This window comes from Bos indicus x Bos taurus, chromosome 10 (genome assembly GCF_003369695.1).
Source record: "Bos indicus x Bos taurus breed Angus x Brahman F1 hybrid chromosome 10, Bos_hybrid_MaternalHap_v2.0, whole genome shotgun sequence".
In the NCBI taxonomy this organism is placed as follows: Eukaryota; Metazoa; Chordata; class Mammalia; order Artiodactyla; family Bovidae; genus Bos; species Bos indicus x Bos taurus.
In genome coordinates, this window is record NC_040085.1 from 56279484 (window position 1) to 56304833 (window position 25350).

The 25350-nt window shown below is 37.9% G+C and overlaps 1 long non-coding RNA gene across 3 annotated transcripts in view; it reads left to right on the plus strand.

Moving 5' to 3' along the window:
- Positions 1-24638, plus strand: part of LOC113900371 — a 28842-nt gene extending 4204 nt beyond the window's left edge. Inside the window, exons 2-4 of one of the 3 annotated variants that reach the window (XR_003513126.1) lie at positions 4138-4284; positions 4951-5115; positions 23979-24638. This is a non-coding gene — a long non-coding RNA (uncharacterized LOC113900371). Of the gene's footprint in view, positions 1-4137; positions 4285-4950; positions 5116-5248; positions 5633-23978 lie in introns of those variants that run through there. The other 2 variants (XR_003513125.1, XR_003513127.1) reach the window with 2 other exon arrangements.
- Positions 24639-25350: the final 712 nt, after the last annotated feature.

Below are 25350 nucleotides of genomic sequence, written 5' to 3' on the forward strand. Positions count from 1 at the left end.
CAACAAGTCAGCATGTCACATCAGGTGGCCAAAGTATCGGAGCTTCAGCTTCAGCATCAGTCCTTCCAATGAATATTCAGGCTGATTTCCTTTAGGATGGACTGGTTGGATCTCCTTGCAACCCAAGGGACTCTCAAGAGTCTTCTCCAGCACCACAATTCAAAAACATCAATTCTCTGATGCTCAGCCTTTCTTAAGTTCCAACTCTCATATCTGTACACATGACTACTGGAAAAACCATAGCTTTGACTTTATGGACCTTTGTTGGCAAAATGATGTCTCTGCTTTTTAATACACTGTCTGGGCTTGGCATAGCTTTCCATCCAAGAAACAAGCATCTTTTAATTTCATGGCTGTAGTCACCAGCCACAGTGATTTTGGAGCCCAAGAAAATAGAATCTACTTTCCTAGCAACTTCCAAATATGCACTACAGTATTGTCAACTGTAATCATGCTGTACATGTTACCCCAGAGCCTATTAATTTTATAACTGTAAGTTTGTACCCTTTGACCAACTTCACCCTTTTCCCCTCATCTCTGGCAACCACCAATCTATTCTCTGTTTCTATGAGTTCAGGTTTCTCAAATTCCACATTATAAGTGAGATCACACAGTATTTTTCTTTCTTTTTGACTTATTTCACTTAACATAATGTCCTCAAGATCCATCTATGTTGTTGCAAATGGCAAGATTTTTTTTTAATACCTGAATAGTATTACCTTAAAGAACAGTATATTTTCTTTACCCATTTATCTATCAATGGATAGTTAACTTGTTTACATGTTTTGGCTATTGTGAATAATGCTACATTGAACACAGGGGTAGAGATACCTCTTTGAGATAATGCTTTTGCTTGTTTCAAATATATGTATTCAGAAGCAGAATTGCTGGATCATATGACAGTTCTATTTTTTATTTTTTGAGGATCTCCATATTGTTTTCCATTGTGGCTGCACCAAGTCACATTTCTGCCAACGGTGTACTAGTTTCCCTTTTCTCCACATTCTCACCAACACTTGTTATTTGCTGTGTTTTTGATGATAACTGTCCTAAGGTGTGAAATGATATCTTTTGTTTTAACCTCCATTTACCTGATTAGTGAGTTAACACCTTTTTATGTACCTGTTGGCCATTTGTATTCCTTTTTGGAAAAATGTCTATTTAGTTCCTCTGCCTAGTTCTAATTGATCTTTTTTTTTTTTTTATTGTGTGAATTCTTTGTATATTTTAGATGTGAACCCTGTTAAAAATTAAAAAGAAAAAATTGGAGACCAACCTTGAAAATTTCCTGAGTAGACAAAACCAGTTTAATCATATTGGCAAAGCTTAATTTAGCTCACTTTGCAAGACTAAGTTGATCTGGGTCATTTCTTGCTTATGCTTCTGGAGATCAGAAGCAATACTTACACTGTTTACCAAGGCTGATATGAGGTAATCACTAACCAATTTCCTATCACTGAAGAAAATTCTAATGAAATGACCAGTCACTGTAAAGAATAAAGATCTCTGCTTTCTCACTATATAACTGTTCTGTAACAATATCCCTTGCACCTCAGTGATCCTGGTTTGCAGACTGTTTTGGTGTGTGCACAATAAACTTTTACTAATTATTACTTCAGTGATTAATTGGTTTGACTTCTTTCATTTCTGAACTTCTGACATCTCACCAGATACAGAACTTGGAAATATTTGTTCCTATTACATAGACTGTCTTTTAATTTTGCGGCTGGTTTCCTTTGCTGTACAGAAGTTTCTAGGTCGAGGTAGTCACACTTGTTTATCTTTGCTTTTGTTGCCTTTGTATTTGATATCAGGTCCAAACAAGCCTCACAGGAGCTTAACTTCCTGTGTTTTCTTTCAGGAGTTTTATGGTTTCAGGTCTTAAGCTCAGGTTTTTAATTCATTTTGAGTTGATTTTTGTGTATGATGTAAGATAGTGGTTAAGTTTCATTCTTATACATGTAGAATGATTTTCCCAACAACGCTTATTAAATAGACTATCCTTTCTCCATTGTATATTCTTGGCTCCTTTGTTCAGAAACTAACTGACCATATAGATATGTGGGTTTATTCTATTACATTGGTCCAAGTGTCTATTTTATAAGACTATCGTACTATTTTGATTATTTTACTTTTGTAATATAGCTTGAAATCAGGAAGTGTGACCTCTGGTTCATTGTTCTCAGGATTTCTGTATCTATTTGAGATCATCTGTGGTGTGTTCCATAAGTATTTTAGGATTATTTGTTCTTTTGCTGTGAAAAATGACATTGAAAATTCGGTAGGGATTTTACTGAATCTGTAGATCACATTGGAGAGTATGGACATTTAATTCTTCTAACCCATGAACATGAAATATCTTTCCATTTATTTGTGTCTTCTGCAGTTACTTTCAGAAGTTCTTCATTTTGATGCAATCAGTTTCCCACCCCCCCCCCCCTTATGATTTAACTTTCTGAAATATTCCCCAAGAGTCCTTTTCCTGCTTCTAAGTGTGGTAGGCAGAATATGGCCCCCAAAGACATCTGAATCCTAATCCTTGGAATGTATGAATACATAACCTTACGTGGAAAAAGAAACTCTACAGGTATGATTAAGTTAAAGATCTTGAGATGGGAAGATTTCCTTCATTATCTGGGTGGGCCCAGTGTAATCACGAGGGTCCTTATAAGGAAACAGGGAAACAAGAGAGTGAGAATTAAAGAAATAGGTATAATGGCAGAAGCAGAGGTCAGAAGAGATAGACGTATTTAAAACTTTTTATTTTATATTGGTGTATAGTTGATTAAAAATAATGTGCTAGTTTCAGGTATACAGCAAAGTTATAAACAAACATATATCTATTACTTTTCCAATTCTTTTCCCATTTAAGTTATTATGTAATTTTTTTTTTACCAAAATAGCATCAGATTTATTGGGCAACAAAATGCAAAAAGTTGTGAGTTCTCTGTGCTATACAGTAGTCCTTGGTTATCCATTTAAAATATATCAGTGTGTACATGTCAATCCCAAACTCCCTAACTATCCCCACTAACCTTTCCCCCATAGTAACCATAAGTTTGTTCTCTAAGTTTGTGAGTTTGGAATTCTCTTTTGTAAATAAGTTCATCTGTATCATTTTTTTTAATATTCCTCACATAAATGATACATGATTCTTGTCTTTCTCTGACTTACTTCACTTAATATGATAGTCTCTAGGTCCATCCATATTGCTGCAAATGGCATTATTTCATTCTTTTTAATGGCTGAATATATGAGTTGGACACGACTGAGCGACTTCACTTTCAATTTTCACTTTGATCCATTGGAGAAGGAAACGGCAACCCACTCCAGTGTTCTTGCCTGGAGAATCCCAGGGACTGGGGAGCCTGGTAGGCTGCCCTCTATGGGGTTGCACAGAGTTGGACATGACTGAAGCGACTTGGCAGTAGCAGCAGCATATTCCATTTTATACATGTGCCACACCTTCTCTGCCTGTTCATCTGCTGATGGACATATAGGTTGTTCCCATGTCTTGGCTATTGTAAATAATGCTGCAGTGAACACTGGTGTACATGTATCCTTTCAAACCATGGTTGTTGTTGTTTTTTTTTTTTTCTGGATATATGCCCAGGAGTGGGTTTGCTGGATCATATGGTAACTGAGTTTTTAGTTTTATAAGAAGCTTCCATACTATTCTCCATAGTGATTTTGGCAATTTTCATTACCTCCAACAGTGTAAGAGGGTTCCCTTTTCTCCACACCCTCTCCAGAATTTGTTTGTAGACGTTTTGATGATGGCCAATTATGACTGCTATCTTATTGTAGTTTTGATCTGCATTTCTTTAATAATTAGCACTGTTGAGCATCTTTTCATGTGCCTTTTGGCCATCTGTATATCTTCTTTGGAGAAACATCTGTTTAGGTTTTCTGCCCTTTTTTTTTTTTTGACTGGGTTGTTTATTTTTTTGATATTGAACTGTATGAGCTGTTTATAAATTTTGGAGATTAATTCCTTGTCAGTTGCATGGTTTGCAACTATTTTTTTCCCATTCTGTGGGTTGTCTTTTCATTTTGTTTATGGCTTCTTTTGCTGTGCAAAAGCTTTTGAGTTTAATTAGGTCCCATTTATTTTTGTTTTTATTTCTATTACTCTAGGAGATGAATCAAAAAAGATATTGCTGTGATTTATGTCAAAGAGTGTTCTTGTCCTTCCTGATTTGAAGATGCTATGATGCTGGCTTTGATGACTGAAGAAGAGACCACAAGCCAAGGAATGCAGATGGCCTGTAGAAGCAGAGAAAGGTAAGAAAAGGGGTTCTTTTCTAGAGGACCCAGAAGAAACACAACTTATAGACACCTTATCTTTAAAACTTCTGACAATAAATTTCTGTTGTTTAAGCCACTAAGTTTATGGTAATTTTTTAACACCAATAGAAAACCAATATTCTAAGTTACAAAGTTATTTTCCTGTGTCTCTTTTTAAGAATTTTAAAATGTAATTCTTACAGTTAGATTTTTAATTCATCCATATAGTTCACTTTTGTAAACAGTGTTGTAGAGATGTCTACATTTTTTTTCCTAAAGTAAGTTAATTTTCCCAACACCATCTACTAAGTTATACATTCTCTCCCCATTTATTTATGGTTTCACTTTGTCATATATGTAAAGTTCTCTTATATACTGAGCTCTCTATTCTGTGTAGTTGGTCCACTTTTCTTTCTATTTATTTAGATCTTCCTTAACATTGTTTAATGAAGTTTTCTAATTTTCTCTATGAATACTTACCCACACTTTCTAAGATTTATTCTTAGGTATTTTATGGTTTTTTAATTGCTACTATAAATTTTATATTTCAAAAGATTTATTGTCTATTTGTTTCTGGTAGAAAAAAAATGTGACTGATTTTTATATATTAATCCCATTTCGGCCATTTTGCTAATCACAGTTATCAACAATATTTTTCTGCAGATCCATTTGATTTCCTATGTAGAAAATCAATCATTTAGATGTTTTGATATCTTCTTGCTATAGACTGAATTGTTGCCTCAAGTTATTGCCTCCCTCACCTCCAAATTCTTATGTTGAAGTCCTAACTCTCAATGTGATGGCATTTGAAGAAGGGGCCTTTGGGAGGTAAGTAATTTACATTAGGTTATGAGTATGGGGTCCTCATGATGGGTTTAGTAACCTTATAAGAAGACATCAGGAGCTTACTTTCACGCTTGCTTGCTCTCTCTCTCTCCTTCTCCCTTTCCTGCCATACGAGGACACAGCAAGAAGCTAGCTGTTTGCAAGCCAGGAAGCAAGATCATAACAGGAACCAAATTGGCTAGAACCTTGGTCTGTTGTTTAAACCCCCAGTTTATCATATGTTGTTATAGCAACCCAAGCAGGTAGGCACACTTCCTTTCCATATATTTGTATCTTCTTTTATCTTGCCTTACTGCTCCAGCTAGATCTCTAATACATTGTTGAATCAAAGTAATAATAGTAGTATCCTCACTATATTCCTAAGATTAAATGGAATGATTCTAATTTTTGACCAGTATCACAATGCTTATTGTAGATTTGTGGCAGACACACTTTATCAAGTTAAAGAAAATTTCTTCAATTTTTTTTTTTGCTAAGGTTGTTGAATTTCATCAATTGCCTTATTTGCATCTATTAAGATGACTATATGATTTTTCTTCTTTAAATATTAATTTTGAAAAATGTATCAGTAGATTTATAATGTTGCAACCTTTTATTTCTTAGATAAATATTTATTTCATACTTATTTCTCTATGTATTGTTTTTTGTTTGTTTTGATGGACTTCATTTTATAAATTTTGGTTTAGGTAGGTCACTGAATCTATGTTTATGAGTCAGATTAAACTGCAATTTTAGTTTCTCATATTCTTGTAGTTCTGACATCTAAGCTTTACTCATCTTGCAAAGTGAGCTTGAGGAGCTTTACTTCTTTCTCTGTTCTCTAGATTGAATAAGATGGAGGTTATCTGCTTCCTAAAGCTTTGGTATAACTCACTTGTAAAATTATCTAGACCTGTTATTAGAAGGTTTGATACTACTAATTCAATTTCTTTAAGGATTAGAGGAATATGGTGGTTTACATGATAAAAAATCTACCTGCAAAGCAGGAGACCCAGTTTGATCCATGGGTTAGGAAGATCCCCTGGAGAAAGGAATGGCTACCCACCCAGTATTCTTGCCTGGAGAATTCCATGGACAGAGGAGCCTGGTGGGCTACAGTCCATGGGGTTGCAAAGAGTTGGATATGACAGAATGACTAACACTTTAATTTTCTTTCTTTGTAGAAATATTTTAACTTTCTGTTTCTTCCTAAGCTTGGTAAGTTATAATTCTCTTCTAGAAATGTATCTCTTTTGTCTAACTTTTTGAACTTATTGGCATTAACAATATTGTCTTATTAAATTTTAACCTATGCTGTATCTGCAATTATATCCCCCTTTCATCTCTAGCATTTCTTGTGTGTTCTTGCTCTACTTTTCTTGATCAATTTCCCCATAGGTTTGGTTATTTTATTCATCTTTTTCCAAGAACAGTCTTTCAGATTTGTTGATTCTCTGTACTAGCTCTTTGTTTTCCATTTCATTTATCATCCTTCATATGTTACTAGATATTTTATGATGATTTTAAAAATGCCCAACATTTTTTGAGATATTGTCATTGGCCAGGTAGCACATCAAAATGCTCACATACATATTTTAAATATTATCATATTTTGTCCTCAGAATAGCTTTACGAGGAAGATAATATCATTTCTATTTTATAAGTTAGGCTGCTAAGTCGCTTCAGTGGTGTCCGACTCTGTGCAACCCCACAGGCAGCAGCCCATTAGGCTCCCCCATCCCTGGGATTCTCCAGGCAATAACACTAGAGTGGGTTGCCATTAGGAAACCCTGTTAAAGTTTTAAATTCACTAAGCCACAAAACTGGGATTTAAATTCAAGCCACTGTACTATACTTTTCCTCTACATTCTTTGAAATAGAATTCAAGAATAAAGATAGTATTTAACTCTAGGGAATAAGCAATGTTGGGATTTTGGTGTGGTATGAAGAAATAGCATGTTTTTGTTGAGTTTAGAGTTGAATGTCAGTTCATAGCCACTACCTTCAGTAGTACTTCCATGCTAAAGTATGTAAAGTATTTTAAAGTCAAGTATTTCATTCATGGTGGAATGAAAGGGCCTAATTACCATCTGTGTCCTAGCCAGGTTTTTCACTTTGAGACATATTTGAGCCAAAAAATAATTGTTGGACATATAATAGAGTGCTTCTTGCAAATTATCAAATTGTCTTGTAATGAATGATAATATTTTTTCAAATGTCATTTTCAAATCACTTCCTTGAATGAGTTTTCAAAGCATGCTCCAGTACTGTATCTAATTTCCACACTTTTTACTTCAGCAGCTGTAAGTAGAGAAGACCATTATTATTCCCATCCTACAGATACAAGTATGAGAAGTTAAATAACTTGTTCAAGGTTACATACCTAGTAAGAGGCAGAATGATTCTCAAATGCAGACTTTTGGATTCCCAGCTTGTTCATTGCTTTTTTATTCAAACATTCCTCATATATTTATTTCAGAACCACTATATTTAAGGTACAGTTTGGGAGCACTGCAGTGTAATAGAAAGTTGTATATGTCATATATATAAGACATTCATAAAAAATAATTGTGATAAAATGTTATAAGAGAGATCTAAGTAAAGGGTTATGAGAAATTCAGAGGAGGGAGAAAATTTTTTTCTGAGTGGAAGGAAGAGGAGGATTCTGATATTTTTCTACTAACCTTCAAATCAATCTTAAGAATGAATCATCAAAAATCCAGAGGAATTTTTTTCAAAGTTTGCAATGTAATTACATTACATGGGATTCCCAGGTGGCTCAGTGGTAAAGAATCCACCTGCCAATGCAAGAGATGCAGGTTCAATCCCTGGGTGGGGAAGAGTCCCTGAGGAGGAAATGGCATCCCATTCCAGTTGTCTTGCCTGGAGAATCCCATGAACAGAGGAGCCTGGAGGGCCATAGTCCACGGGGTCATAAACAGTTGGACACGACTGAGTGACTGAACATGCATGCACATTACATTACATTACATAGAATAAACAGACCAGACACTTAGAAAATTCTGGACAGAAAGAGCAAAGTGAATAGCTCAGTATACCATAATGTTTCCCTCAGCTGGATTTAAGGAACTTTCCAGATTTCTATAAGTCCATGGTAAGACCACTATTCTCATAATCAGATGCTCCACTTCTCCCCTATTATAACCAAGAAAAAGGCTGTAAATGGAATCAAGGACCTGCCTTCTCCAAGGCGATCATCAGGACTAATGCCAGTACGCCTCACTTATCTCTATCTCTTCCAGACGTCCAGGAACCCAGGTCAGCAAAGAACACGCAGGAACATCTCCACATATACAGATCTACGTCCCCTAATCATCTAAATCCTTTCACTCAGCTTTCTATCACTTATGTTCTTTCTTTGGCATCGTCTTCCACAACCGTGGTCTCTCCCAGGAACATTCATCTCTTTATCTTATGATCTATCTAAAAAAGTCAAAGAAAGTAGTTGAGGCCCTTTCAAGTGGTACCTGCTTTTTCTCACCCAGTCCCCACACTGTGGACCCAAGATAACTGATGCCCTCCTTATTTGCCATTGTTTTCTCAGATATTTTTTCTCTTCTATCTTCTTCCAGAACCCCAAAGTAGACAAAGCAACTTTCCACTCTTCCTCCCTGAAATCATTCTCTAATCTTTCAGTTTTACAACTCATTGAAGCTTTTAGCACTTGGCCCAGTGTTTCTGGCATCATCTTCAGCAGTTATGTAGATGGTCCATCCCGCAAACTGTCCTCTCAGAATCTTGACCTCTTTACTTGGAATGATGTCTTCAGCCCATCCCCCTTGGCTACTGACTCTCAGAGCTAAACTCTGAACCCTATCATTTCCTTTTACATATATCTCAATTTCAAGCACTTTATTCTGTAACAGTTACACCTAACTTATCAACATATTTATCCCAGTACTCATAAATCAACATTTCTTTGACCCCGTTAGGAACTTCAGTTCATTGCCCTTGCCTGTTTCTTTTTATTGTACCTCTCATCCTTTCTGTTCTCTTTAACTAAACCAAGTTCCATGCTTCATCACCCCCTTGCATACAACCGAAACACCCTTTCTTTCTCTCTCTCTCTCTGTCTCTAAGAGTCACCTAGCAAAAGCACAGCCTTGGTTAAATAAAGCTCTCTGCCTCGTCTTTTCCTGCGTTTGAGCAGTGTGGCCAGGGGAGAAAAAAATCTATTACTACACTGCATGAACTCGCTCTAAATTTATAACCACAAAACTCAAGTGGACCCTCAGCACTGCTCAGCCAGTCTTCATCTCTCTAGTCAATTTCCTTTCCCACTCTTGGAGGAGATTATTTCACACCATCTGTCTCTTTGAAACTGTTCTCCTCTTTTCACTCATAACTGATGATCTCGCTTCCTATTTCACAGAGAAATAAGAACAATCAGAAGAGAGAAATGCATTTTCCAACACCAGATTTGTCAATTGCACTTTATCTGTACCCTTACCTTCTGTCTCCTCTCCTAGTAAATGGGATAAATTTCCCTAGTTCCTATCAAATGCTTGTGTACCAGATCTCATCTACTGTAACCTACTCAAGAACTCTGGTCTTCTCCCCTGAAACTTCAGTTTTTCCTGTTTCAATCAGTAAGCAGACATGGTGAGATATCTTTTGTTAGGAAAGAACTCATTCATCCTCCAGGGAATGGGGAAATGATCTGATTGGTGAATAGAGAAGCTCAACTCAGCTTCTTCTTTCTTTCTCCTTGGGCTTCTACCTGCCTAAAGAAAATCCACCTATTATTCATTTCCTTAAAATTATGTATTACAAGAGCAGACCCCAGTGGGGAAACTCCACAATTGTTCAGGGCTGCCAGGTACTGGGCAGGTAAGTCTACTTAATTCTCTGTAAAATATTGGCTCTGTAAAAAATCAGTCCATATGGCTGATGGACTTAATCCATCTACCTTAACAGTTTTCTTAGTAAGTAATATTCTGGTCTTCGACTGCCTGTTTCCTATGTGTCATAGATTCAGAATTTGGGCAGATATGAAAGGGATGTTTTCTATTGGTTCTCTCAAACCCCAGCATCTCCCATCTTAAAAAATATGGGTAAGTTTTTGTCTTTACCCATCTCTTACCTCCTTGTTAGAAATGTCCTCCATTAAAGCCAAACAGCCCAAGAAATCTGCTGTAACTCACTGTCAACTCGTCCTTACCACCACTTACGTCTTCAGACTTTCCTCTCCAGCATGCCATGGAAACTGTTATGTTAAGACCACTAGCAACTTACATTTTTCCAAATCCAATGGTCGGTTCTCAGCAGTGAATTGATTATTCTACCTCATTTGCCACAGCTGATTATTCTTTCTTTAAATGCTTTTTCCCTGACTCTTGGCTTCACGAATACCAGACTTTGTTCTTGGAAATCATAGTAGTCTTAATTTTAATTTGAAACAATTCTAAATATTTATTATTTGGAGGGTATATAAAAACTATATATATATTCAAAAACATGATCAGATAAGTAGTTACTGACTTGGAAAAGCGTGTTATTACAAGAAAGGTGGAAAACCAAGGTTATAAAATAGTAGGTATGTTTTTATCACATTTTTATTGTCTATAGAATAATACATATTAAATAGCACAGACATATAAATCAATCTATTGGGCTTCCCGAGTGGTTCAGATGGTAAAGAATCTGCCCGCAATGCTGAAGACTCAGGTTCGACTCTTAGGTCGGGAACATCCCCTGGAGAATGAAATGACAACCCACTCCAGTATTCTTGCCTGAAGAATCCCATGGACAGAGGAGCCTGGTGAACAGAGGAGCAGTTTGTGGGGTCGCAAAGAGTCAGATACGAATGAATGATTAACACATAGAGAAGTAGGGATCTCAAAACATGGTATTGTTTTCTTCCTTCTTTCCTACTGGACTCAGGTTGGGGGAAGGAGAAGAAGTAGGAGTTCTGGGAGAGATTTTCTAAGTTCAGAAATAAAAACACAGATCAGAAAGAAAAAGACTGATCAGGTTGATAAAAAATAATTTCTTTATGTTCATATAGATAAAATTTTCATATAAATGTATATGAAGCTGGGAAACACTTTCAGTAAATATGACATGATTATATAAATACATCATTCAAACTAGAAGAAAATCTCTGAGCCACAACTAAGTAACACATGTCATAGCCAATTTTTTTAAGGAGAAATATAACTGGCAAAAATCATAAAACATTATTTAAGCTTTATAGAAATCAAATGCCAGTTAGAATTGAAATGAAGTAATCTCTCCATTAAAACACATTAGTAGAATATAGGTAAAATTCCATATATATATGTGTGTGTGTGTATATATATATATATATATATACCTGTATAAATACAGGCATGTATATATACATGTGTGACCTCTTTCTCTCTCGCTGCTCTGCTAGGTTATAAAAGTTCCATGAGGGATAAAACTATTTTGTGTAATTGACTGCATTTATCCCAAGCACTCAGCTCAATGATTTTAACTATGAATTTAATATCTGTTGGCTGTATAAATGCCAATGAAATCGTGGTGAAAAAGGTGTACCTTTTCTATAATTGTGTCTTTCTAGTTTACAAAGCCATTTAAGAATTATTAGTATTTTATATCTTTTTAAGTTTTCCAGTTTCTGAAGTGGAAATCAGGTATGTAGATTGATGCAGTCTTTAAAAAAAATTAATTATTCTGGTAATTTTCTGGTGGAGTCTTTAGGGTTTTCTATGTAGAGGATCATGTCATCTGCAAATAGTGAGAATTTTACTTCTTCTTTTCCAATTTGGATTCCTTTTATTTCTTTTTCTGCTCTGATTGCTGTGGCCAAAACTTCCAAAACTATGTTGAATAGTAATGGTGAAAGTGGGTACCCTTGTCTTGTTCCTGACTTTAGAGGAAATGCTTTCAATTTTTCACCATTGAGGATAATGTTTGCTGTGGGTTTGTCATATATAGCTTTTATTATGTTGAGGTATGTTCCTTCTATTCCTGCTTTCTGGAGAGTTCTTATCATAAATGGATGTTGAATTTTGTCAAAGGCTTTCTCTGCATCTATTGAGATAATCATATGGTTTTTATTTTTCAATTTGTTAATGTGGTGTATTACATTGATTGATTTGCGGATATTGAAGAATCCTTGCATCCCTGGGATAAAGCCCACTTGGTCATGGTGTATGATCTTTTTAATGTGTTGTTTGATTCTGATTGCTAGAATTTTGTTAAGAATTTTTGCATCTATGTTCATCAGTGATATTGGCCTGTAGTTTTCTTTTTTTGTGGGATCTTTGTCAGGTTTTGGTATTAGGGTGATGGTGGCCTCATAGAATGAGTTTGGAAGTTTACCTTCCTCTGCAATTTTCTCAAAGTGTTTGAGCAGGATAGGTGTTAGCTCTTCTCTAAATTTTTGGTAGAATTCAGCTGTGAAGCCGTCTGGACCTGGGCTTTTGTTTGCTGGAAGATTTTTGATTACAGTTTCAATTTCCGTGCTTGTGATGGGTCTGTTAAGATTTTCTATTTCTTCCTGGTCCAGTTTTGGAAAGTTGTACTTTTCTAAGAATTTGTCCATTTCTTCCACGTTGTCCATTTTATTGGCATATAATTGTTGATAGTAGTCTCTTATGATCCTTTGTATTTCTGTGTTGTCTGTTGTGATCTCTCCATTTTCATTTCTAATTTTATTGATTTGATTTTTCTCCCATTGTTTCTTGATGAGTCTGGCTAATGGTTTGCCAATTTTATTTATCCTTTCAAAGAACCAGCTTTTGGCTTTGTTGATTTTGCTATGGTCTCTTTTGTTTCTTTTGCATTTATTTCTGCCCTAATTTTTAAGATTTATTTCCCTCTACTAACCCTGGGGTTCTTCATTTCTTCCTTTTCTAGCTGCTTTAGTTGTAGGGTTAGGTTATTTATTTGACTTTTTTCTTGTTTCTTGAGGTATGCCTGTATTGCTATGAACTTTCTCCTTAGGACTGCTTTTAAAGTGTCCCACAGGTTTTGGGTTGTTGTGTTTTCATTTTCATTAGTTTCTATGCAAATTTTGATTTCTTTTTTGATTTATTCTGTGATTTGTTGGTTATTCAGCAGCATGTTGTTCAGCCTCCACATGTTGGAATTTTTAATAGTTTTTCTCCTGTAATTGAGATCTAATCTTACTGCATTGTGGTCAGAAAAGATGCTTGGAATGATTTCTATTTTTTTGAATTTACCAAGGCTAGATTTATGGCCCAGGATGTGATCTATCCTGGAGAAGGTTCCATGTGTGCTTGAGAAAAAGGTGAAATTCATTGTTTTGGGACTAGAACTAATCAATGATTATAGTAAAGTTGCAGGATATAAAATCAACACACAGAAATCCCTTGCATTCCTATACACTAATAATGAGAAAACAGAAAGAGAAATTAAGGAAACAATTCCATTCACCATTGCAACAGAAAGAATAAAATACTTAGGAATATATCTACCTAAAGAAACTAAAGACCTATATATAGAAAACTATAAAACACTGGTGAAAGAAATCAAAGAGGACACTAATAGATGGAGAAATATACCATGTTCATGGATTGGAAGAATCAATATAGTGAAAATGAGTATGCTACCCAAAGCAATTTATAGATTCAATGCAATCCCTATCAAGCTACCAACGGTATTCTTCACAGAGCTAGAACAAATAACTTCACAATTTGTATGGAAATACAAAAAACCTCGAATAGCCAAAGCTATCTTGAGAAAGAAGAATGGAACTGGAGGAATCAACCTACCTGACTTCAGGCTCTATTACAAAGCCACAGTTATCAAGACAGTATGGTACTGGCACAAAGACAGAAATATTGATCAATGGAACAAAATAGAAAGCCCAGAGATTAATCCACACACATATGGACACCTTATCTTTGACAAAGGAGGCAAGAATATACAATGGATTAAAGACAATCTCTTTAACAAGTGGTGCTGGGAAAACTGGTCAACCACTTGTAAAAGAATGAAACTAGAACACTTTCTAACACCATACTCAAAAATAAACTCAAAATGGATTAAAGATCTCAACGTAAGACCAGAAACTATAAAACTCCTAGAGGAGAACATAGGCAAAACACTCTCCGACATACATCACAGCAGGATCCTCTATGACCCACCTCCCAGAATATTGGAAATAAAAGCCAAAATAAACAAATGGGACCTAATTAAACTTAAAAGCTTCTGCACAACAAAGGAAACTATTAGCAAGGTGAAAAGGCAGCCTTCAGAATGGGAGAAAATAATAGCAAATGATGTAATTGACAAACAACTAATCTCAAAAATACACAAGCAACTCCTACAGCTCAACTCCAGAAAAATAAATGACCCAATCAAAAAATGGGCCAAAGAACTAAATAGACATTTCTCCAAAGAAGACATACAGATGGCTAACAAACACATGAAAAGATGCTCAACATCACTCATTATCAGAGAAATGCAAATCAAAACCACTATGAGGTACCATTTCACGCCAGTCAGAATGGCTGTGATCCAAAAGTCTACAAGCAATAAATGCTGGAGAGGGTGTGGAGAAAAGGGAACCCTCTTACACTGTTGGTGGGAATGCAAACTAGACAGCCACTATGGAGAACAGTGTGGAGATTCCTTAAAAAACTGGAAATAGAACTGCCTTATGATCCAGCAATCCCACTGCTGGGCATACACACTGAGGAAACCAGAAGGGAAAGAGACACGTGTATCCCAATGTTCATTGCAGCACTGTTTATAATAGCCAGGACATGGAAGCAACCTAGATGCCCATCAGCAGATGAATAGATAAGAAAGCAGTGGTACATATACACAATGGAGTATTACTCAGCCATTAAAAAGAATACATTTGAATCAGTTCTAATGAGATGGATGAAACTGGAACCTATTATACAGAGTGAAGTAAGCCAGAAAGAAAAACACCAATACAATATACTAACGCATATATATGGAATTTAGAAAGATGGTAAAAATAACCCTGTGTACGAGACAGCAAAAGAGACACTGATGTATAGAACAGTCTTATGGACTCTGTGGGAGAGGGAGAGGGTGGGAAGATTTGGGAGAATGGCATTGAAACATGTATAATATCATGTATGAAATGAGTCACCAGTCCAGGTTCGATGCACGATACTGGATGCTTGGAGCTGGTGCACTGGGACGACCCAGAGGGAGGGTATGGGGAGGGAGGAGGGAGGAGGGTTCAAGATGGGGAATACAGGTATACCTGTGGCGGATTCATTTTGATATTTGGCAAAACTAATACAATATTGTAAAGTTTAAAAAGAAAATAAAATTTAAAAAAATAAAAATAAAAAATTAATTATTCTGAATCTAGTTTTTTTAAATATGTTTTTTCTGTTCTTTGTTTAGCAATGTAATCTACCTATTTACCTCATGTTTTGGTGCAACTTACAAGAAAAGTAACATGCCAGAGAAAATTGCACTATAAATGTAAATCAAATAAAAATTCCATTTCAGGTCTCTGGTGAAGATGCCTCTAACATGAATTACAGGGCAAAATATAGCCTAAACAACCACTGGCTTGTTATACAGACTATAAAATGCACTTAAAATAAAAAAAACTGCAAAAGGTCAAGGTCTTTCTCTTTGTCTTTTTCCAGTCATATTGGGTAAATAACAGGGCATTAGAAAGAAAAACTATTAAGATTATGCTCTTTACTCTGGGATTGAAAGCTATGAAATATTGACAACACACATAACTCTAAAAGTGCTAGTCTTTCATATCAGCATTGATATTTGAGTGATTTTGGTAGAAAAAATATATAGATATATTGCAGTTCATTTGAGAATTGAAAGACAACACAGATTTTAGAGGGAAAGCTGCAACATGGGCCTCTGGTATTATGACCTGAGGGGCCCCACCCAAGCCAAAAATTGAAACGCATGCCTTTGGGGAAATAAGCCTCCAACTTTGAAATCCTGTAAGAAAGCAAATCTGGAGAAAGACTCCCAAAATGTGGCTTCTTGGACAATTTCTGCTGCCATAAACTTTCCACCGCCCTCCCTCTTCCTGCTTCACACTAAGGAAGAGAGGTGCTTCTTCGTTGCCGACAGCAGTCAAGAATACTGGCCTTAATAGAATATTGCTCAGCCATAAAAAGGAATGAAACTGGGGCCTTTATAGTGATATGGATGAACCTAGTCTGTCATATGGAGTGAAGTAAGTTAGAAAGAGAAAAACAAATATGGTATATTAACACATATACATGGAATCTAGAAAGATGGCATTGATGAATCTATTTGCAGGGGAGCAACAGAGACACACATATAGAGAATGGACTTGTGGGCATGGGAAGAAGGGGACGGTGGGACAAACTGAGAGAGTAGCATTGACATGTACACATACTACCATGTATAAAACAGATAGCTAGTGGGAAGCTACTGTATAGCCCAGGGAACTCAGCTTGGTGCTTGGTGATGACCTAGAGGGGTGGGATGGGGTGGTGGGAGAGAGGCTCAAGAGGGAGGGGATGTATGTATACTTATGACTGATTCATACTGTCGTACAGCAGAAACTAACACAACATTGTAAAGCAATTATACTCCAATTAAAAATAAAAAGAATACTGGCCTTTCTACATATTGTCTTTGAAAAGCAGACTTGTTGTTATTCAATTACTAAGTCATGTATGACTCTTTATAACCTCATGGACCATAGCATGCCAGGCTCCTCTGTCCTCCACTATCTCCTGGAGTTTGCTCAAATTTATGTTCATTGAGTCAGTGATGCTATCTAACCAGCTCATCCTCTGCTGCCCCCTTCTCCTTTTGCCTTCAGTCTTTCCCAGCTTCAGGGTCTTTTCCAATAAGTCGTCTCTTCTCATCTGGTGGTCAAAGTATTGGAGCATCAGCTTCAGCAGCAGTCCTTCCAATGTATATTCAGGCTGACTTCCTTTAGGATAGACTGGTTGAACTCAGTACAGTCCAAGGGACTCGCAAGAGTCTTCTCCCACACCACAGTTCAAAAGCATCAATTCTTCAGCGCTCAGCCTTCTTTATGGTCCAACTCACACACCTGTACATGACTACTGGAAAAACCATAGCTTTGACTATACAAACCTTTGTTGGCAAAGTGATGTCTCTGCTTTTTAATATGCTCTCTAGGTTTTCATAGCTTTTCTTATATACTGAGAACCCCATGGACAGTATGAAAAGTAAAGTAGTATAAGGCAAAAAGAAAACTACTGAACTGGGCTTTAAGAACATGCATGCATGCTAAGTTGATTCAGTCATGTCTGACTCTTTGTGACCCCATGGATTGTAGCCCATCAGACTCTTCTGTCCATGAGATTCTCCAGGAAAAAATATGGGAGTGGGTTGCCATGCCCTCCTCCAGGGGATTTTCCCAACCCAGGGATGGAATGCGTGTCTCTTACATCTCCTGCATTGGTATGTGCGTTCTTTACCATTAGCACCACCTGGGATTTAGGAAAATAGTGTTCAAACCCCAAATCTATCATGTATTAATTCATACCAGCCATTAAACTATTCTAAACCTTAGATTATTATTGAATTATTCAGCCTCAGGTTACTCACCTATGTAACAAAACTAATAATATCAGTTCCATCTGACCCCCATGGTGGTGATGTCAGTTCTGGTAGTATGCACATTGCTCTTCTTTCTGCACCTTTCTTCACCCTTATCCATGGGATTTTAGATTTGACCTCAAAGGCAAGTTCTTCTCATCAAAATAACAATCCATCATTTACCCTTTAGTTAAAAATAACATTGTTGTTGTTCAGTCACTCAGTCATGTCTGACTCTTTGCAACCCCATGGCCTGCAGCATGCCAGACATCCCTGTCCTTCACCATCTCCCAGAGCTTGCTCAAACTCATATCCATTGAAGCCATCCAGCCATCTCATCCTCTGTCATCCCCTTCTTCTCCTCCTTCAGTCTTTCCCAGAATCAGGGTCTTTTCTAATGAGTCAGCCCTGCGCATCGGGAGACCAAAATATTGGAGCTTCAGCTTCAGCGTCAGTCCTTTCAATGTATATTCAGGATTGATTTCCCTTAGGATTGACTGGTTTGATCTCCTTGCTGTCCAAGAGACTCCCAAGAGTCTTTTCCAACATCACAGTTCAAAAGCATCATTTCTCCTGTGCTCAGCCTTCTTTATGGTCCAACTCTCACATCCATATATGACTACTGGAAAAACCATAGCTTTGGCTAGATGGACCTTTGTCAGCAAAGAAACATCTCTGCTTTTTAATATGCTGTCTAGGTTTGACATACCCTTTCTTCCAAGGAGCAAGTGTCTTTTAAATTCATGGCTGCAGTCACCATCTACAGTGATTTTGGAGCCCAAGAAAATAAAAAGTCTATCACTGTTTCCATTGTTTCCCTCCATTTGACATGAAGTGATGGGACCGGATGCCATAATATTTGTTTTTGAATGTAAAGTTTTAACCTAGCCTTTTCATTCTCCTCTTTCACTTTCATCAAGAGGCTCTTTAGTTCTTCTTCCCTTTCTTCCATAAGGGTGGTGTCATCTGCATATCTGAGGTTATTGATATTTCTCCTGGCAATCTTGATTCCTGCTTGTGCTTCATCCAGCCCAGCATTTTGTGTGGATCACAGCCTTGTCTAACTCAATGAAACTATAAGCCATGCTGTATAGGGCCACTCAAGATGATGGGTCATGGTGGAGAGTTCTGACAAAATGTGGTTCACTGGAGAAGTGAATGGCAAACCACTGCAACATTCTTGCCTTGAGAACTCCATGAACAGTATGAAAAAATAACATAGACATGTGCTTTCTCCTTAAAAGTATGAGATTGTGGCATGGAAGGATTGAAAGTGATTGAAATTTTAATTCATAGGAAAGATAGAAATAATTTTGAAATATAAGGTATTATCCAAAGTAAGACTTAAGACCCTCTCTGGTTGATTTTCTCTTGTTTCCTTCATGCATGTACTCATGATTCTCTAACTGATGCCTGCAAGGCTGGCCCTCTCCTCAGCTTTGAACTTCAACTCCTCTGGCCATCTTGTAGGCTCCTCTATAGTCCTGAGGAGCTCATGAGTTCCTGCAAGCATTTCTCCCAAACCCATGTCAGTCCATGGACATATCACTCAGTCTAGCCTCTGCACAAGTCAGAAGACTCAGTTATTGTGTATTCCAGTCTCTCTCAACACTCATATTTCATGATCGACCAATTCTGTTAATTCTTTCTGACTTGTCTCTCTAAACAGCCCCTTTACTTTCTTCTCTTTACTACTACTTCCCTACTTCAGATTCTCATCATCCTATGCCCAATCTATTGAATTAGCCACCTACCCAGATTTCTCCTCTTACTATTCATTTTCCATCCTGCAGTTGCACTGCTCTTTCTTAAAAAAAAAAACAACAGTCACCTGCTTTAAAGTATTCAGAGTCTTGCCACTATCTAGAAAGTCCAAACTTCTTAATATGGCCTTCAAACTCTCAAACCTCCTAGTTCAGCTTCCTCCTGGCCACTCTGCCCTCCTCTCCTTTATCCCACACTTCGCCTTCTTGGCTGACTTCTGTCTTCCTGGAATGCCTGTACACGGTCCAACCCTAGACCTTGCTCATGCTGTTCCCTGGATCTGTTCCTTCCCTGATGGAAATGCCATCTCTTTTGAAAAAACCCAGCTGGACGCTCTACCCCCCAACCCCAAGTTTTATCTCTTAAACTTTGGTTCCCCTTCCTTTTGGTCCCCATAGCATACCTATACCTTTATTCTTGAATTTACAGCCTACCACACCTAGACAGCATATTAAAAAGCGAAGACATTACTTTGCCAACAAAGGTCCGTCTAGTCAAGGCTATGGTTTTTCCAGTGGTCATGTATGGATGTGAGAGTTGGACTATAAAGAAAGCTGAGCACTGAAGAATTGATGCTTTTGAACTGTGGTGTTGGAGAAGACTCTTGAGAGTCCCTTGGACTGCAAGGAGATCCAACCAGTCCATCCTAAAGGAGATAGGTCCTGGGTGTTCATTGGAAGGACCGATGTTGAAGCGGAAACTCCAATACTTTGGCCACCTGATGCGAAGAGCTGACTCATTTGAAAAGACCCTGATGCTGGGAAAGATTGAGGGCAGGAGGAGAAGGGGACGACAGAGGATGAGATGGTTGGATGGCATCCCCGACTCAATGGACATGGGTTTGGGTGGACTCCGGGAGTTGGTGATGGACAGTGGAGGCCTGGTGTGCTGTGGTTCATGGGGTCACAAAGAGTCAGACACGACTGAACGACTGAACTGAACACATTTTTCCCCCTCTCTATCTCTATACAAGACTCTGCTCCTAAATGGCATGGGTTGCTTCTTATTCAGCTCCATATATCTAGTGATTGGCCAGAGTGCTTGGATTCTATTAAGTATTCAACCCATGTGTGAATGACAAATAAGGAGACAATGCATAAAGAGGTCCTGGGCAGCCAAGCCAGCATGGGAGTTCCGGGTGACATAGACACAGCACTGGGTGGAGAGACGGAAAGGAGAAATTAAGAAAATACTGATGGCAAACGTGCCTTGAAATTTGTGTAAGAAGTCAAGTGCAGATTCCGAGAGAAAAATGTTAAAACAACCCTCTCCCTTTCGTGACTCACCATGCAAAGTTAATCCCACAGCAGGTCTTCTCAGCAAGGCACCCTCAGTGTTTGCCTCTCTAACAGATAATGATCCCAGGAAGCTACAAACAGGATTCCTGGGGAGACTTGGCCCTCTCCCTGCCTGGGAGCTTGCCCTAGGATGAACCACCTGATTGCCAGGTAAAAATAGAAGACTCTCAGCTTCTGTGTTTTCTCACTCTTTTCACAGATCTCCCAGGGCCTATTTCTTTTCATCTTTGCACAGCTTGACACCTCCATTTGGCAAACCACTGCTAGGCACGGGTGTCAAGCCCCACTGGAGTCACACCTTAGTTGCAGAGGTTTGAGTGAGTTTCTTTGCACTCCCTGTCTCTCGGGCAAATATTCTAATTCCCTTTGATTGATGGAGAAAGCAGGGAGATTATGGAGGGGCCTGATCAAGGAGATAGAGGACCAGCTATAAATTCTCATCTAAATATGCTGCGTATGCCAACACTTAGCATATGCCAGGTGAGAGTTGAAGGTGGGTACATTTCTGCTCATAGCTTTTAAGATCTGCTTCTCTCTTTTGGGTGGGGGGGCCCTAGATTCTGTGCAAGGAGAGTTGGTAAGACCCTCTCAAACAGGAATCACTTAAAAGGGCATAGAGCATTTTCTTCTTTTGTCATTATACACAGCAGAATAAAAAGTCTTGGCTTCAGTGCTCCCATCAGGAAAAAATTGCTTCCAGCTTGTAGACAAGGCCCCTTGAGTGGCCTGGGAAAGGCAGCCCATGCAACTCTGAGCATCCTCCCACACGCGGTTTGCTCAAGGCCCCTTCCTGCCTCGCTAACACACCACTGGCTGACAGCAGCCATTAATACAGCTTCTGGGCACCATCCCAGAGTGTTGCACAGGAAAGCTCATAGCTCTCTCTGTGATGTTAGGTTTCAGAGTTTCAGAAAACATCACCATCTCTTCTACTTTTCATTGTGCATTGCCTATTGTTCACAGATGCCCCAATCCAAAGAGGCCAAAGAAATATTGATATTGGCCACCAAAGTCTCCTAGAGAAAAGGAAAACCACATGGACAGCCTTTAGACTATTCAGGTTAAACTCACGAGCAGCCTCTATCCTCTCTCTCGTTTTCCCCCGTCTCTCTTCTGGGTCAGACAATTGAGTGTTAGCACTGCCTTCACTGAGATTATTTGTTCTTTTCTATAGGGTTCCAAGCTCAACCTTCCACTGCGGCCAAATTGGAGCTCTTAGCAACCACTGGGGCCTTGTTAAACTGGTGTACGGTTCCTTGGATTACTTCCCAGGACCTTTGAACACACTGCTCTCCCTGGGCTCCCTCAATCTCTCAAGTCCCTCTTCAGTACTTTCTCTCTTCTCCTCTCTCTTGGCCACACTTAAACACCAGCTGCTGACTTCCTGGCCACCCACTGCAGCTCATTTTCCTGCATTTATCTCATCCTTTTCCCTGATCCTTTCTTTTAAACCTTTCTCCCACTTCAGGGGCTCACTACCCAAGTGTATTCGCTTGCTATTTCCTCATTTATTGTTCTCTTGTCTCAGTCACCGATGACACATTATATCTATTATCACTTCTAAAACCTTTATAGTCAATCTACCCAGAGAATCAGAGTATATCTGCAATGAATATAGAATTGGAAAGGATGGCAATTTTCATTCTAATCTTTTATTTTTTTAAAGATTTATATGGTACTGTTTGATCCTTTTCTGAGATGGCTTAGGATAACGTGGGACTAGGAGGCTTATTTAGACTAGAAGCCTGGGAATTATAATACAGAAAAAATCTGTTTTACATTATATACAGATATCATTTAATTGATTATTAAGTGTTACATAGGAATAAAACATAGATTTCCTTATAATGTTCATACTCCTTAAGAAAATTGGATAAACCCCATAATGGAATAGTGTTCTGATTATATTTTGCATGTACTTTTTTACCATACTGTTTAATTACCTTTTTTTTTCACTCAAGTTTTACGTTTGCAGGTTCACTGATTCATTGTCTTTCCATCCCTTGTTTTCTTCTTGGCAAATGTGAAGGCTGAAAGAACATTATGAGTGCATTATATGACTTATATAACATCTCCTATGGTTTTTTGACAGGATAGACACTCAGGATGGAGGAATACTTTAAAAATTCCACAAGTTTTCTTTCCGTATAAATGTATAATGACGGAATAGCAGTAGAGAGACTCAGATACAAAGAGAACTGTGTACCCAGAGTGCGTTTAAGACATTTTCATAGAGCTTAATATAGAATATCACTTGCCTTTCAATGAATTGTTTACAAGAAAGTTTCCTCTTGAAGTAAATCCTAAAACTGGTATTATGAGGATAAAGTAAAAAAACAAGCATGGTTTGAAAGTGTGGGTCCTGGAAACATTAAAGGGACAGACAACTTGTGTGATGATTTAAAGCATATGTTTTTTCATGAGAAAACTAATACATGCTTATTGCCAAAAATGTTGAGGTGAAAGAAAGAGGGTGTCTTTGTGCATAAATCTTTACCCAAAATTTCAAAGTATTTTTCTCAGGATAGGTTTCTAAATGTGTACGAATTGAGCCCAAGTGCTGGAACATCTCTGAGACTCTTGACATATTTTGACAAATTGCTTTTCTTGGGAGTGGTATCAATTTACACTCCCACCAGGAGTGTATGACTGTGTCTCACCTTACCTTTGCCAGAATGGAATAAAATCTTTGTTAATTGGATAAGAAACAGCATTCCTTCTTGGCTGTACTTTGTATTACTTTATTTCTGAAAAGTTGAAGCTTTTTCATTTCTATCAGCTCATTAAAGAATAAGATTTAAAAAAAAAGAAAATCATGTGCAAATTTAGACTCTTATTAGCCTCTCTGATTGTTTTGTGTTAATAATAGTTTCAGTGGGTAATACAAAGTTCCTCCAAATAGAAATGGAAACTGTTAAACAAGCCCATGCTGATGGAAGTAGAAGCATTAGGAGTATGCACCCTGACACACTGCCCTGTTTGGAAGGGGACTGAAAGAGTGGATGCAGTCTCTCCAAATGTCTTAGGTTAGAGTCTTCAGAGTAGGTCCCAGAGGGTTCATGTGAAAGCGATTTATTAGGAAGTATTTCCAATAAAAGACAGAAAGGCAACAGCAAAGTGGGCCAACTGGATGTGAGACATCAAGCAAAGTCGAATGGCAGGTAACGTGGTGTACCTGGGCTTGCTCTGGAGTCGTGCTTCACAGCAACCCTACCAGGTGCCTGAGGAGCTGAAGTATTTCTTTATTTCTCCCTTCCTTAGTCGTTGTTTATGATGCTCAGGGAAAGAACATGGACTTTTCCGGGCACTGCTGACTCTCCACCTTCCACAAAAGGCAATGTGGATACCAGCAGCCTGAAGACAGCCCTCCAGCAAAGAGATGCAGCAAAGAGATGCCAGTTACCGGAAGTGAAAACACTCTGGAAGACGGTGGTGCAAGACATGGTCGAGGGATATGAGAGTATCAGGGAGGAGCATCCACAGGCATCCCGGGACTAAACACTCTTATGGATAATAACTCACTTGACTACCTTAGGTAAAGTCAATTATGGTTTGTTAAATCTGAATGGACCTATGTTCTCCTGCCAATGGTGAGTCATAAAAGGTGGAGAAGAAGCCATAAAATAAAATCTTGTTCATGTTCATGTGTGCTGAGAATGAGTGGGTAGTAGCTTGAAAATGTAAAAGGAAACAAATGGAAGAAGAGTCTAAGAGGATGGAGGGGAAATTGGAAAGAAAAGGAAAAGTGATGGTTAAAAAAAGAAATGGGACAAACCAATATTGTAAACCAATCATCAATCAATTACAAATAAATAAACGTTAAAAAAAAAGAAAAGAAATGGGATTTGAAGGCTGCTGATTAGGAGATGAATCAGGAGGCAAGGACGCCAGAAGCAAACCTGGGATGGACATAAGGCTATATCCCAATGTCCATGTCAGGGCTTGGAGTTCCTTGGTAATATTTTCTGTTTGACTTTAGAAATTAAATAATGTATATATTTGGAACTTAGAAATTATATATTGACTTAGAAATTAAATATTGGATATATTTGGAACACTCACAAAAAGATCTGAATATTTTGTGTACTAAGATGCCAATATTTCATTAGGTTTATACAAAGCATAGATCCCCTAACATGATAAATAACTGGATATAATAATGGAGAGGGAAGTTTCTGGGATTGGCCACTGATCTCCATTTCATCTTCCTTCTGTTTGAATAGGTTGGACATCTAAAAATCAAACGAACCCTAAGGAACAAAACAAAACAAATTTATGTGAACCAAAAACATCTACTGAAACTTTTCAAGCCCCAGATGAATTAGTATCCTCCAATGAGATGCACTTGTGTGACTTAGAAAACAGAAGTAAGAAGCACAGGATCGGTTTCAGGTTGCTGCCATAGGTTAGCAAGATTGTAGCTTATCTGTGGCAATTTCTGGAATTTATTCTTCAGTTCCTGGATGTGGAGTAACGTGGTGGTAGCAGCAACTCTCTTTCTTTGACTCCCTCATACATGGATAACATTTTTGGGTGTCCTTTCAAGGTTTTAAGGTGCTTAGACACTGCTGTGGAAGGGGCTGCCTTTCCTGATGGCTCAGTTGGTAAAGAATCCACCCACAATGCAGGAGAC